At 36.6% G+C, this 16,183-nt stretch overlaps 2 protein-coding genes and 1 long non-coding RNA gene across 4 annotated transcripts in view; 1 reads left to right on the plus strand and 2 right to left on the minus strand.

Annotated features, from left to right (window-relative positions):
* LOC134793116 (superkiller complex protein 3) overlaps nt 1–16,183 on the plus strand; it is a 331,932-nt gene that overhangs the window by 113,553 nt on the left and 202,196 nt on the right. The gene's annotated exons all lie outside the window — the stretch shown is intronic.
* The window catches only part of LOC134793154 (inositol-trisphosphate 3-kinase homolog), a 147,164-nt gene that overhangs the window by 3,889 nt on the left and 127,092 nt on the right, over nt 1–16,183 (minus strand). The gene's annotated exons all lie outside the window — the stretch shown is intronic.
* On the minus strand, nt 1,187–1,318 carry LOC134793251 (uncharacterized). Its single transcript, XR_010144527.1, has 2 exons — nt 1,276–1,318; nt 1,187–1,238 (listed from the first exon to the last, which is right to left on the minus strand). It is a non-coding gene; the product is annotated as an uncharacterized LOC134793251 (long non-coding RNA).

The following is a 16,183-nucleotide window of genomic DNA, read 5'->3' on the forward strand; positions in this document are numbered from 1 at the left end:
AAATCGAATTAAGTATTACTAGTGGCTCTGTGAGCTGTAGACCTCGCGAGCAGAGCTTGAAATAACATGGTGCTAAGAGCTTTAAATACACCGTGTTTTTTTTGATTTCCGTTAATTTCAAGGGTGCATTCCTGAGCTTAAATCAAGTAACTTTCTCAAAGACACCGATGTTCTAATTAAGTCCATTTCGGAGATAATCCATAATTTATTTTTTTACTATAAGGCCTCTACAAGCGTGTACACTTGCCTTAGGGCCGGCTTACATATTGATTAGTGTTTAGAATGAGTTCATACATTTGCTACTAAACTTAAGTACAATCTCGGTCGATTGATGTACGAAATGACATTGATATGTCACAGATTTCAATTGTTTGGTTGAGTTAAATGTAATGCCCGTGTTACAACAACGCTATATGCTACATTTAATTACTTTTTAAACAAATAAAAAAACAAAAAAGAAAACAAAAAAAAAAAATTTTTTTGAAAATTAACTATGCCATTTAGTTCTTATAAACGTACTTAACTATACCCCGAAGTTAACGGAATTCAATAAAAACACGGTGTATAGTAAATTAAAGAAAAACAATACGAAATTTATGTGTAAAAAAATACAAAAAGTTATAATATCCCAGCATACAATTACTGGGGATCGAACCCAGACCCTCTGTGCAAACAGAAAAAGCGAACGTTTACAAACTGAGCCAAATAGTTCTTAGATGGGTTGACGAAATTTAGCTACTCCTTCTCAAATTAAAATTAGTTAAAATTAAATATCTAAATACCGCCTAAACCAGCGATAATTTTTTTCTGCATTTTTTGCTATTAACTCTGTAAACATGTTTCAAAAAGAAAAAAGTCTTATGATATCGATACGACTATTTGTTTAGGCGCCAGGTATCACGACTCCGCCATTTTTAAAAATTTCCAAAAACCGGATTGACAAAAAATTTTTATTTAGTCATAAAATTCGGTCACAAAATTTCACGAGAATCGGTTAAGAATTGCGACCTGTAGAGGAGAACATCCGGACATACGAAAGCAAAATGCCCGAGTCAAAACGTAGACCTTCGCTTCGCTTCGGTCAATTAACCCAAAACTGATTATGAAAAAAAATTAAACTAATAAAAACGATTATCGTTCCAAAAACTTGTTTTTGAACTGTACAGTAAATAAAATGATTAAAATAAAATTTTGGTTACTGATGAAGTTAAAGTGACATCACAAAGTTTGTGACTCCCCTCTCCCCCTTGTCACAACATGTCACATTTTCTTGACCCCCCCCCCCCCTAAACGTGTGATGTAATTAATGGATGACCCCTAAGTAATTCACTATCAATAACACATTAGGCCGTATATATCGCGAATAATACAATCGGAAAACAGCGGCCACCCGCATGTGTAGGTTCTCAGCACGGTAAGTAATAAAATATAGCTCGGTAAACGTAGGTCCTATAAGTGATGAGTGGCACTAATGACAATAGCGTGCGGCCCTGTGTGGCGGCCACCGGCACCGGAGCGGGCCGTGACGTGACGTACAGGGAGACGCGTACAATCTCCACGCCGTGACGCTGTGGAGGCTGAAACATGCACGATCTGGCTGCACTGCACAATATAATACCTATGACGTACGCATTTATTTACGCAATATACCTATACGGTAAAATCTGAGACGAGATCAAGAAAATTATTTGTTGTGACATCAAGGTTTCTAACTTTATTTTTTATCCATAATTTATTTTTAACACGCGCGTCATTTAAGTATCCTGACCCTGATTTGTGAACATAATTATCGTTATTATTCAATATTTATACAATACCTAAACTGTCTAGTTCCATGTAGGTACGAGTACCTATAGTGTACCTATTTGCTGTAGCATTGAAATAGCTATCTGCTAAAATGTGATTTCTGATTGTGATTAGGTACCTACCCACGTCTCCGATTTCAAATTGCATGGACTTCGTTTATGTGCTACTTACCTAGACTGGCTATACTAGAACACTAACTTCTGTGTAATGACAACCACGTAGTAAATAATGAAAAAGACGAGAGCATTCTGACATCATTATGACTGTAAATCTGCGTTTGAAATGAAAGTAGGTACCTAAGTAGTTTCTTAGTGCGTACGAATAGGATACCAGTACCTCTACTCAGTGACCAAAACTAATACCCGCTACACATTTTCCTGTCTGAATTTGGCAACTTTAATGTTCTAACGATTTTATTACAGGCAATAAATTGTAAATGAGAACGGCTCCAAAATCTACCTTCCCTATACATAGGGTAAGACCTCCAGTGAATGAACACTTAAGGAATTATCCAAGTTTGAAAAATCATTTCTCAGCATTCATTAATAATTTCAATAATTATCTGCAATTTAATGAATCCTCATTTAATAAATAAGAAAGTCATTTCTGCGATTTTTTATTACTTTCATAGTTTTTGAGTTATAGCAGAATTTATCAAAAAGTACCCAAAAACCTAATGAATGAACATACAAACTAGTGAATGAACACCGCAAAATCCAGTGAATGAACATCATTTAGATATTTTTAATCAGCTTTAAAAAAACATTTTTAACACTATAAACGTTTCCAGCTCTATTTTAGTAGGTATAGCGAAAGCGTTGATATATTTTTATCCCCTCCATATTGATTTCAAATAGATTAGAATGTAATAAAATGATGGTTGTTCACCAGAACCTATTACATATTATTAATAAAAAGAGAATCAATCTTTAAAACAAGAAACAATCAGCATATTCTGATGAAAAAAGTTAGGATTAGCAAATAATGCTTAAAATAATAAACTTGTCATTGCATTGTTCGTGGTTACATTGTTCAAACATAGAATTAGTAGAAATCTTATAAATGAACACCCCAAATGTTGTATTGTTCATACATAGGCATGAAAAATCCAGTAAATGGACTATAGAAATTTTGTTTGTTCCAATACTGGCTGAAAGAATCAGAATCATTTTCTATGCAGGATCACAAAAAACAAGCTCAATACCAATTCGTTTACACATACATTTAGAAAAAAAATTAAATCTAGACGACACCAGTAAATGAACACACCGTTCATTTACTGGTTTCAGAACATTTGATAAGCCAGTATTGGAACTATAATAAATAAAGACTTAATCACATAATACGTCGACAAAGTGTACATTTATAGAAGGTTTAACTCTTAATTTAACCAAATAACCAAACTTTGTACAGGTAAACATTAAATAAGCACTTCATATGTTGCTCCAAACGTACACTGTTCTTATCTGGGATATAATTTTTGCATACAAAACTTCAAAACCAGAAATACGTAAATTTCAAACGCCAGTCACGTTCAAACTGGTCGAAAATAAATTTAGCAGGGGTTGAAATTGCATAGGAAATAGAGCTGTTAATAAGAAAAAAAATACGACAAGTGGTAGAAATTGCTATATTTCTTATTTTAGACAAAAAACGTGATTTTGTTCATTCACTGGGGGGTGTTCATTCACTGGAGGGTTTACCCTACCTACATAAAACTGTTGAGGAAAATCTTTATGGTCTAACAAAAAGTTTACTGTGTGAAAATGGTTTTAACTGAAACTTTTTGCTGTCGGTATTATATTATTAATGAAATCTGCATATCCTCTAGAAATTATATAAAATGAATCGATTTGTGAAAGGTTTATTTCATTGAATAGAGTTACATCGTTACAGGTGACATGATATACGTAAGGCTAGCTTCATCATCATCATCATCAGAATTTAAGAGCTATGCTCTTGTCGGTGGAGTAATCGCCACTCTTCTTTTTTCTGGGCCAGCCTTTTAACTCCCTCGTACGACACGACAGAAACTCTATCTTTTATTTGGCTGAGATATGTGAGCCTGGGCCTTCCTCTGCGTCTTTTCCCCTCAATCTTGCCCTCCAGGATGTTTAAAAAGAATCTGTCGTGCCGTATCAGGTGGCCAACCATCTTGCCCCTTCTGTTAGCTACTGTGTCTAACAGGCATCTTTTCTCTCCTGCCATGCTCAGAACCTCCTCGTTCGTCTTCCTTTCTGTCCAGCTAATCCTTAGCATCCTCCGCCAACACCACATTTCAAAGGCCTCTAATCGCTCTCTGTCCCGTTGTGTCAGTGTCCACGTCTCGCACGCTAGGCTAGCACGCTTGTTGTGACATCAAGGTTTCTAGCTTAAATACGATAAAATACTGTTCCTCTTACTTGTAACCTATAAGTAAGTATGTATTGTCATACACGCACTCACACAGGACTCGATAGGTCAATAGGTCCACATCAACTCTATAGGTACTTAACTTTAAGAGATACAATCATTGCATTCAAGACGTGAAACATACGTTGCTCCTGTCGTTATCTCCTTTTGAGAGACGCCGTTAATGGCTCCCAAGGGTCCAAAACTGGAAATTCCTAATTTTATTTCACCGTTAATCCAAAAAAACATAAAAAGAGGAATGCAGGAGACTAATAAAACATAGAGTGGCTATATCCAGTGATTGGTCATAAAAAGTAAACCGAGTGGAGTAACAACAAATGGAAATATGCATACACGGAGAGCGAATGTGTGGCCAGATAAGAGCTGATAAGTACATAAGCATATTTCCTAAGCGTATAATCCTTCGCGTGATTACTTAAACAGACTAGAAATGGTCAAAATAGAAACCTGTTTTCACAGGGATCTACTACGGAAAATTTCCGCCACATATGTACCTAACCTACTTATGGCCCAATTCGAACAATGCTTATAAGATATCACAGCGATACGATACCGATCTGTGAGTGTCAAAAGTGACGTTTTTGGTTGGCGAAATGTCACTTTTGACACCGACATATAAGATATCACAGCGATACGATACCGATCCGTCAGTGTCAAAAGTGACGTTTTTGGTTGGCGAAATGTCACTTTTGACACCGACATATCGGTATCGTATCGCTGTGACATATTATAAGCATTGTTCGAATTGGGCCCGTTACCTAGTACTGTCATTTTGATGGATTCCCAATAAAGCTGTAGAGCATATATAAGTGATTCACGCATAAGTATACTTATATCACGTATTCTGAACACCCCCTCAATGTCTAACTGCATTAGGTCAAGGTGAGTCAATTGATTTAAGATGCAGCGCTTTGTAGAATGGCTTACTTCAACAGTTTAGTTATAATTGGTAACCTGACTGGTACTTAGCGTGTACCTATAGTTTCTTTTTAATAAAAAGTAACGACCCATTTGCCTACATTATGAATGAAAAAGACACCTAGTTCTTGTAAAGGCGGGATTCCACCAGTGTGCGGCACAAGGATATTCAGTTCAGTGCATAAATGCGTCTGCCGCACATTACCGCACACTGGTGGAATCCCGCCTTAATGTTCTTGCTGAATACATACATAATACCTTCATATACTTAGGTACAAGTTTGATGTTTGCTTTTATTTATTATTAGTCAAAAGGTAATATTTGTTATTTATGCAATAAGGTTTATAAACTTTATATATATGTTCGGGATAATTCAAATGCTGAGCTTCCGCTTGTTTTACAAAAGTGTTCTTTTAAAAGTCAAACTTCTATGAAATTATGACGAATAATGATAAATAACACTTGCACTGCGTGCGCTATCAAAATCATTCAACTCTACCTGCAGTTGCAACTAATAAGAAGCGCTACTGCCCGTAGCACACCTACATATGCGGTCAGTAGTCAAATAATAAATAGGTGAATATTATTACCAGTTTACTTTCTAATCCGCACAGATATTAATCAAAATATCGGAAAAGAAATTAAAATATGGTATTTTGAACGGATAGCAAACTTTGTGTTATAAGCAGGTATCTCACCAACGATCGACCCACGGTAGAGCGTAACCTACACCACGTTGCACCTTAAGAAAGTGCAGTGTCTTGCGGTATCTAGTGCATTATGCACAGACGGCGCGTGGCTTTAATACGCGTCTCGAGGCCGAGTGGTGCATACACTACGCAGATCACCTTACTCTCACGACCTAATTTACTTGTAGGTACTTTTAGTTTAGTTATAGGGGTTAATTGGACTGCATACAATGTAGAGGCATAGGTACAATATGTATGTAAAGACGTAATATTTACAGCATTAGGCGCTACGTCCAGTTTGTTGGTTTTAGAATATGTGAACGTTTTGTTCCCTTAGTTTCTTTGGACACATTTATGACAAAGTGCATGTGTCGAAATTTTTGTGATAAATATGTTGATTTCTGGTCCTATTTTATTTCTTAACTAGTTTCTGCCCGCGACTTCGTCTATGATGATGGTGATTGATAAATACTATCCCATGTCCTTAATTCCTTGGGCCTAAAACTATCTCCATACCAAATTTCATCTAAACTGCTTCAGTGGTTTAAGCGTGAAGAGTTAACAGACAGACAGACAAACAGAGTTACATACTTTCGCATTTATAATATTAAAAAAGTCCTACTATTTTTTATCATACTAATTATAAAGTATTTATTACAACTATTGATTTGGCCGACTAGCCGACTAATCGGCGCTCGGATGGCCGATTAGTCGGCTAGTCGGCCAGATCATTACTCATTAGTTTCGTCTAGTCTAAGTTCGGTTCAGATGCACTATAAAAAACAATCGTTTTATCCCTTTAGTCGCGCTATTCATCATAATAAAAAAAATAAAAAAAGTCTTAAGGCTATATTTCATAGGACAACCGAATCGGACATAAGAAATTGACGACACGGTCAAAAATTCGAGTAAAAGTTTTCAAAAGCTTATGATAAATATTTGCTGTTTATTTCTTTTTGCCCTGTTTTTCTGTCATTTATAAAGTGCCGACTAATCGGCCATTTTTGCCGACTAGTCGCCGACTAATCGCCGACTACAAATGAGGCCGGATAGTCTGCGTTCCCGACTAGTTGGCGACTAATATCGGTACATCCCTAATAAAAATATGTATAACTAGCTGTGCCCGCGGCTCCGCCCGCGTGGAATTCGGTCTGTGTCAGTAAGCGGCTAATTTCTAATCCTAATTTCTCTCCCTCTCCCCTGGAGGCGGAACTTGAAGTTAAGTTGACAGATGGATATGCTGGAGGACTGTAGTCCAGATAAAATATTTTACAATTAGGTACCACTAAATAAAACTACACTCCAAAATCAACAGTTTTTTTCGCCTTTATTCTAATTTTACACGTGATTTAAATGACAGAGTAGTAGATGTATATCGGACGATACAGTAAGGTACACGCGCGCGAGCGAAAGCGAAGCGGCCTGCCTGGCTAGAGCGCCAGGCAGACCACTCACCGTGGTCTTCTTCAGATTCCTGAGGAAGATCACGTGCCCCTTGTAACCTCAATGCGTTGCGAGACTTTCGCGAATGATTCTATTTTTTTCGGGAAGGCATGGTAATGCGTATAAAATGCGAGTCCCAAATCGTTTGACTCCGCAAACGACCAGTGCCGGATTAAGATATTTTGATGCCCTACGCATTTCTAGACCATGGTGCCCCCCCTCTCTCTAGGGACATCGAGATTACATTGATTTTTTTTTGGTAAGTTGAGTGACGTTCATTGCCGCATTACAGCTGTGAATGGAAATCAGTCACATAATTTTATCACGAAAATTGACAGTGCTGCAGCAGTAACGTTGCAACAGAGTAATGCTGCTGCAGTCGCCATAACTTGGAAAGTTATTGAAAACGCGAGCGAAGCGAGCGCGAAAAAATTTCGTTAATAAAAACGCAATTTGATAGACAGTTGTACATTTTTACTATTAGTATGGAAATCAGTCACATAATTTTATCACGAAAATTGACAGTGCTGCAGCAGTAACGTTGCAACAGAGTAATGCTGCTGCAGTCGCCATATCTTAGAAAGTGATTGAAAACGCGAGCGAAGCGAGCGCGAAAACTTTTCGATATAAAACGCAATTTGATAGACAGTTGTACATTTTTTCTTTTAGTATGGAAATCAGTCACATAATTTTATACCGAAAATTGATAGTGCTGCAGCAGTAACGTTGGAACAGAGTAATGCTGCTGCAGTCGCTATATCTTAGAAAGTAATTGAAAACGCGAGCGAAGCGAGCGCGAAAATTGTTCGATATAAAAACGCAATTTGATAGACAGTAGTACATTTTTTCTTTTAGGATGGTAATCAGTCACATAATTTTATCACGAAAATTGACAGTGCTGCAGCAGTAACGTTGCAACAGAGTAATGCTACTGCAGTCGCCACCCGAATGTCACCTTTATCACATTTTATAATGTTATTGAAAACGCGAGCGAAGCGAGCGCGAAAACTTTTCGATATAAAAAACGCAATTTGATAGACAGTTGTAAATTTTTTCTTTTAGTATGGAAATCAGTCACATAATTTTATCACGAAAATTGATAGTGCTGCAGCAGTAACGTTGGAACAGAGTAATGCTGCGGCAGTCGCTATATCTTAGAAAGTGATTGAAAACGCGAGCGAAGCGAGCGCGAAAATTGTTCGATATAAAAACGCAATTTGATAGACAGTTGTATATTTTTTCTTTTAGGATGGAAATCAGTCACATCAGTTTATCACGAAAATTGACAGTGCTGCAGCAGTAACGTTGCAACAGAGTAATGCTACTGCAGTCGCCACCCGAATGTCACCTTTATCATATATTATTTTATAATGTTATTGACAACGCGAGCGAAGAGAGCGCGAAAACTTTTCGATATAAAAAACCCAATTTGATTGTGGTTTGATTTTTAATACACTTCAAAGTTTACTCTAAGACGCAATGTATTGCGAATTTTGTTATGTTTATGGAGTGACAAGCAACGTCAATCACAATGATATGGCGTGGCGATGGCGTCCATTGAAGATAATATTTATTTTGTATGAAAAATAGGGAGTCTGAATACTTCATAATTTTTAAAAGTTGTTGAACAAAAGTGTCCCCGTTTGAGGAGTACAATCTATATTTTAATTATTTGCTCGTGTTACAGGCCACACCCGGTATAAGACAGGTAGGTACACAAGGTTGATAGCGCCGTCCTGTTTTACATTTCGAATTGAGGCTTAGGTATGGGGACATAATGTCGAATTAAACAATTTGATAATTCGTCTGTAACTTAATAACAAAAGTACCTCATATCTGGTACCTACATTTCTGTCAAATGGAGTCCCAGAAATAGGGAAAATAACGGATATGTTATTCATAAGTCTATGCCATCAAGTCGGCACGTGATCCTGATGAGATTTATTCACGTGACCACAAACATCTCGTGAACTTTCTCATTTCCAATATTTTAATATTAAAAAAACATTTCTTTTAAAATCTACAATTATTTTTGTAATATGTATCTCGATATCGCCATGATCATAAATTGGGTATCTATTGTTTCCCAAATAGTGTTAAGTCATAATGTATTGTTTGTCCGAATTTTCGTTAGTCATAATTGGTTTTTCTCAGAAACGCGTAACTTTTCAGGATTGCCATAAAACAAACCTAACCTAACCTATCTATAGAATAACCTTACGAAAATCCAGAAAAGTTAACGGTTTCAGTTTTATGAGTAACGATAATATGACAAACAATACATTATAACTTAAAACTTTATGGGAAACAAAACGACCCCTCATAAATTATGTCCAAAAATAAAAATGGTAATAGCATATTGAAACTCAGTATGTTGCGTAATTTTGGTTAAAAAACACAGGTCAAAGATATCCACTGAAATAAAATCTAATTTAATGTAAAATTCAGGTTTATTCCAACAACGTGATTCAATACCTATTAAATTCACCAAAGTTAGGTATTAGGTAACATTGTTATGTTATCTCGGCAAATAAAATACATTATTGGTGAGATGGAGATGACGAGTTAGGTAATACTGAATGTATTAGCATAGGTACATATTTAGAGGCTTTTGATACTCGTAATAGTAGTTTATGTGACTGCTACATAATGAAAGGCATTAAAACTCGCGTGTGGGTTTATGAAACGAACGCAGTGAGTTTCATAATAGAATCACACGAGTGTTTTAATGCCTAATTATGTTCAGTTACATACACTACTTTGTCTACACACATATTATAAACCTTCCATGATATATTCACTAACCTCGTATTACAGACGACATTGGGGCACTTTGCTCTCTGGCGGAACTCGCGGATACGAGGTGACGTCTCCGAAATATCTTTATCATTCATTATCATTTTACACGAAACTCTTGCTATAATTACTTTGAAAACAACAAAACATTTTTTTTTATTTACAAACTAATTAAAAGACAAATTGTACGTCCAACGGCAGCAAATGTAAACTTTTTTCACGCACGTCACGCATCCGTAGTTTTTTTTTAAGGTCAAACCAAATTTCTTTGTTTTTCATAGGTGTTCGAAATTTGAAAGAAATAATACTATCGAAATCGATGTTATTATTTAGCAATAATAACATTTTTCCAGATAAGAAATTTGTTCTAACAAAACAGTCTATTTTTATGGTGGTTATAATGTACGGTTCTTGAATGCATCATGGAGGGTTTATGATATTTGGGTAGATAAAGTTCTTAAGACACATGAAGACTGTCATAAGAATAGCGTTATAGCGTCATAAACGTTGCACTCTCGCTTCTCACGCGAGAAAGGTTATTGAGAGAAACAAAAGATGATATTGCATTGTTGTGGTAGAATTCTGTACTTTTCCGATGTTTGCGATGCTACGTAGCCCGGCGCTCCTACATGCGACGTGCTTATGTCCAGATCAAACACCATTAATAGCAGCTAATAGATTACGCTGAGTTTACTCTCGCTGGCTCGTGTTCATTGAATTGTCTGGATGTTTTAAGGAAACTTAATAATAATCTTTATTGCAACCATGGTATTCATATAACAAATTGTTATAATTAAAGTTACAGTATCTCATGGACCCTGATTAAGACATAGCAATTTACAATTTTTTAGTAAATTCTGTATTTTAAATAGAGGTACAATATCAACTAAATCTTAAATATAAATCTACAATTTGTTATTTAACATTTCAAATATCATCGTTCATAAACTCTGATATTGCATAATAACATTTCTACCGTAAGAAAGATTTTAAAGAGTTTATAAAAAGATTGGGTTTTCCTATTGTTTTTAAAGAGTTGGGTAATTTATCATAAATTTTGATTACACTTACTTAAAGACATGCAGATATTTAGGTGCTAAGTAATTTATCTTATTTGTTCGCTATAATTAATTATAATTTTGAAATCATCTAAACACTAAAGCGCCGAAATTTTAAAACGTAACAAATATAAGAGCCTCGGTAGAGAGTACCAATATGTACCATTTGGAGTTGAAAACTTGAAAGTCTAGGTCCATGGGGTCCCAGCGCGCACAAGTTGTTCGCAGAAATCGCGAAGCGTCTGGTTGACGTAACAGGCCGCGTAGCCAAGATGTCAATCGCTTACGCTCCGTAGCGATCGAAACGCAACTGTCACTGTCGCACTTATATGGAAGAGTGATAGAGAGATGTAAAGCTTTTCGTTGTCGAAGCGATAGCGATTGTAACCTTGGCTAGGCCGGCTGGTGACCGAAGAGCTGGCGGCTACCTCGCACAACGTATCAGCATTGCGATACAGCAAGAAAATGCCGCCAGCATCCTTGGTACAAGGACCTAAAGGCCTCAAGGGCCTATTTTAGATTTAAGCTAGTTATTAATTACTTTTAGTAATACCGCTGTATATATCTTGTTTGTAAATAAATGAAAATAAAACACTAAGGTGTAGGTACAATTTGGTTTGTTCAAGAACTAACTAACTTTTAACATAATTATTCCAATACCCCTGAATGTGCTGTTAATTTTCGTAAAAGGAGGTTTGGGTTTTTTTAAATATAATTCTGATGACATGACTCATACGAAATTTATGAAAATCCAAAGATAATCTGCATATGACGTCCTGCGTGGATGAAGTGTGTTCTCTTATAAGATTATTTATTTTTAATATAATAATAACGTACTTAATCCAAGAACTGTTTTGGTTGTTTGACTGAGTTCTTAGGTTGTTTGACTGAGTTCTTAGTTGTGGCTTTGTTTAGCTTAGTTTTAATTTAGTTTAGTTTAAAGTTAATTTTAATGTAATTTATGAATTTAATGATTGAGTATGTTTAGGTATAAGTTTTAATTTTTATTGTGATGTTTAATTATACATTTTGACAACAAACGGATTTCCTATATAAGGTAAATTAGATAAAGATTTAATTGGTCAAAGGAACGTCAGGTGTAGCAATAAAATCAAATAATATTTTGATTTATGGTTAAGGTGCAGTGGGTTCAGAAAACGAAGTTTTTAAAAAGCCGTAGCTCTTTTTTGGATCACAATACGGCTGCCATACATTCAATTAACAATCTTGAGGGCTTTTTCTAGTGACTTCCGTGATTCGAATCCTAAGTTTTTGACTTTGGCTCGATAGAAAACGATCACGAACATAGGTCTAAAACGGACTTTAAACATTCGTAACAATTTGTGCACAAAAGATAAAAATATGAAAACTGCTTCTAATAACGCGCAATTTTATGCTTGAGCGAATTCCGCGATTACTTTTTTTTTTAATTTAACATTAAATAAATAAGTTCAAAAACATGATATCAGCGGTCCCGTGCACGCAACTTCTTTGATCAGATGCCCGCTGGGCTTGAACGAAGGCGGTCCTATCGCGGGGCGCACTAAACTGACAGTTGGGTTTTGCAATTATTTTGACATTAAATCATATACGTATACGAAAAAGTATACCAGTAGACAAATTGTATTTAAAAAAATAGGGTAAATTAATTATCATCACATAGAGCTCGGGTCTCATCTTAAATTTGATTTGTTGTTGTTTACGGGGGATAATTATTAAAAAACGCAGTAAACTATCTCAAAACAATACGGTTCTAAAATCATTTAAGTAATTTGCTCCTTCAAACCCCGCTTAAAATGAAAAAAGTTTGAAGACTCATACTTACTGATTGGAGTTAATTTTCATTATGCTGGTATTACCTAATATTGCGTACCCATGTGACTTCTGTACGTCAACGTCAATGAACTGATTGTGATGACAATTTTGTGATCTTGTATTTATGTTAGAGAACTTTTGATCTTCAAATATTGCCTATTAATACGGAACGATATGTAAATATTTCGTGTACTACTTGAAAATCTTGAAGCGGTACACCTATCTTGTTGCTGTGAGGTCCGCCCAGATATATAATGCGGTTACGTGCTGTTCTGCAAACCTTCATGAAATCAAGAATAAATAAACGACTATGGTCTAGCCTCAGTCCTAGTGAGTTTTTGCGGCTCGTGAGGCCGGGATATACTTGCCTACGAGGCTTACAGGCCAATACCGTTGCGGACTGGTTTACTGTGATTGTCTATGTATCGATTGTTATCCAAATTTACTATAAAATAAAACAAAGTTTCTAGTTCAATTATATTCTGTGCATATTTAATTTTATTTTTTATACCTCGTCGATGACAAACAAGCATACGGCCCGTCTGATGGTAAGCAGTCTCCGTAGCCTATGGACGCCTGCAACTCCAGAGGTGTTAGGTACATGCGCGTTGCCGTGCCTAACCCTCCGCACCCTCGTTGATAACTGGCAACCATACTCACCGGCAGGAACAATACTATGAGTAGGATCTAGTGTTATTTGGCTGCAGATTTCTGTAAGGTTGAGCTCTGCTCTAGATCTGGAATGACATCCGCTGTGCTGTGTCCTACCACACAAAGCGAGATGTAATTCACAGTGCCCATACCTCTCTTTTGGACGTAGTTCAAGGACCAGAGGAATGTCCATATATCTTAAGTATTTCCGTACTAAATAACTACACAGATTCAGATTCTGAACATATAACCGTAAGTTTACCAAAAATTTGGCGTAGCTGTACAGTCAGATGCAGAGAAAAACAATCCGCCAAAATTAAATTTCCACCCTGCCAGGACTTTATTTATTGATAAAGATAACGATATGTTTGCAAAAATGTAATGATGAACATAGGTGGACAGTAATTTTGGATGCGTAGGGGAGAGCGGGGAAAAACGCAACACTTTGTACTTTGAACTTAGTTTCTGGCTAACCGTTATTATTTTGATGAAATTAATGTAGTCATATATAACTTCACTGCATGTTCTGTACATTAACATCTTGATTAACCTTATAATTGTGTATTTTGTATGTAAGTACCAGAGTGACTAAAAAATCGTCTTTTGTTACTCATGACCCGTTGGCGTGCAGAAAGTAACACGTGTGGGTCAAAAGTAACAAGACACAGTGGGCTGTAATTAATATAATATGATAGGTATATCAAATCAAAAAAGTACTAATTAAATATGTAAATTATTATTGATCACACACTTTAATATTTGCATGTTTTCTACTCAGATAATTCAGGGTCAGAGTTTTTTCACTCACAAATATGGCATTCATCGTTTAAATCAGGGGTCTCCAAACTTTTGGGCCGTATAATAAACCTGAGGGCCGTATTGCGCCTCAGAATTTTCGAGCGGGCCAACGTCGGCGCCGAGGGGGGGGGGGGTGTATCTGGTTGCTGCTGAACTGATACTGATAGAGCTGAACACCGCCGGATTTGGCCCGCGGGCCGGGGTTTGGCGAGCCCTGGTTTAAATCATCATTGACGCATTAAGCATGTGACACCATATTAGATTCAATAGGTATATATTGTATGGGATGTAAATGTTACTTTTGTACCTATACGGCTTTGTTACTTTTGTACCCGACCGCATTTTTCTGAAAACATGAAAGATATCTTTGAAACGGAACGTGGTCGAGAAAATAAATTGCAATCAATCTAATCAATAATCAATATCCCTTCGGGTGGCAGGGCCTCCGGTTGAAGGGTAGGAGAAATGGCGCGGCCATTTTTTAAAATATGCCCCTGCGTGGCAGAGGGCGGGAGCCGGACACTTCCCTAATTGGCGGCGAACCGGGAGACGGTTCCGTCATAACAAGCCCGTGAGTGGCAGAGACCGTCTCCCGGCCTCTGTGCGACATCGTATTTCGCGCCTAAAATAAAACCGTTAAAACTATGCCTTGCTTGTTCACTCTTGCAAGATGCATTCGTCAATAAACAAGGATGGTATTCCTTAACGGTCGAATTCCCGCGTAAAATAAAGTTTGTTAGAACTGTGTGAATCATATTAAATGTATTGTTTTGTCATAAAAACTGCTTTTTCTACAGTCAATTGTTTTATTTCCTAATTATACGTATTTTTATACATGAAAGTAGAAAAAAAATTGGTAATAATATGAGATTTGATCAAGTCCAGCATAATTCACATAAAATAGAATGTAATTCATTGGTATACAATCAAATAAACCACTTTATGCTGAATTCAATAATACATAGTTAATATATATCCTTCATACATATTTTTTGAGAAACGGTCATATTTCTAACACGCGCCAAATTCGCGATGACCATCCTGGAGGCCCCGCCACTTGACGTATATTTTTCCAAAATGGCCGCGCCACTCAACCTCAACCCACCGTTAAATCTGAGGCGCCGCCATTCAACGGCTTGTTATGTCTGTCCGTCTCCCGGCTCCCCGCCACTTACCGTGGAGACCGGGAGCCGGACAATGCCACTCTAGGGGATATGCAAATATTCAGAAACTGTATGTATTTTAATACAACGTAAACATCAAATAACTAAAAGTCGAAAAACGTACTTTTGATTCGAAAAATCACGTTGGGTCCTCTCACACAACCTAATAGCACGTGGCGCCCGTTTCGACTGAATGCAAGTGAAGGGGGCGCCACTGTCTATCACCTAATAGCAGCGGAGTGGTGTTTTGACTATTAGATACACCTACAGAGCAATAGTTACTTTCCTTTCCACCCGTCGTTACGTTTGTCCCCGCTCTCCCCTACATTTCACTTGAAAAAGCATGCAAAATTTTCTTATTAGCTAGGTACTACAATTAAATATATACAGATTGAAGCTAAGCTAAGTTAAGTAAGTTATACAATAATAACATCATCGGAATACACATATGATTTCAATGAAATTGTCTTTGAATTGATTTTGCGCCTTATCGAAAGCCCTATTGAATAGAGTAGTACCTAAATAACGTTTTTCATCTGACGACTTCTGTATTTATTCGGTTTATTTAGTACGCGTATCTAATGAATTCGATTTTAGTTAATTTACATTTAAATACGTCACATGTGACATGAAC

The sequence above is a fragment of the Cydia splendana genome, chromosome 8 (assembly GCF_910591565.1).
Source record: "Cydia splendana chromosome 8, ilCydSple1.2, whole genome shotgun sequence".
Taxonomy (NCBI): Eukaryota; Metazoa; Arthropoda; class Insecta; order Lepidoptera; family Tortricidae; genus Cydia; species Cydia splendana.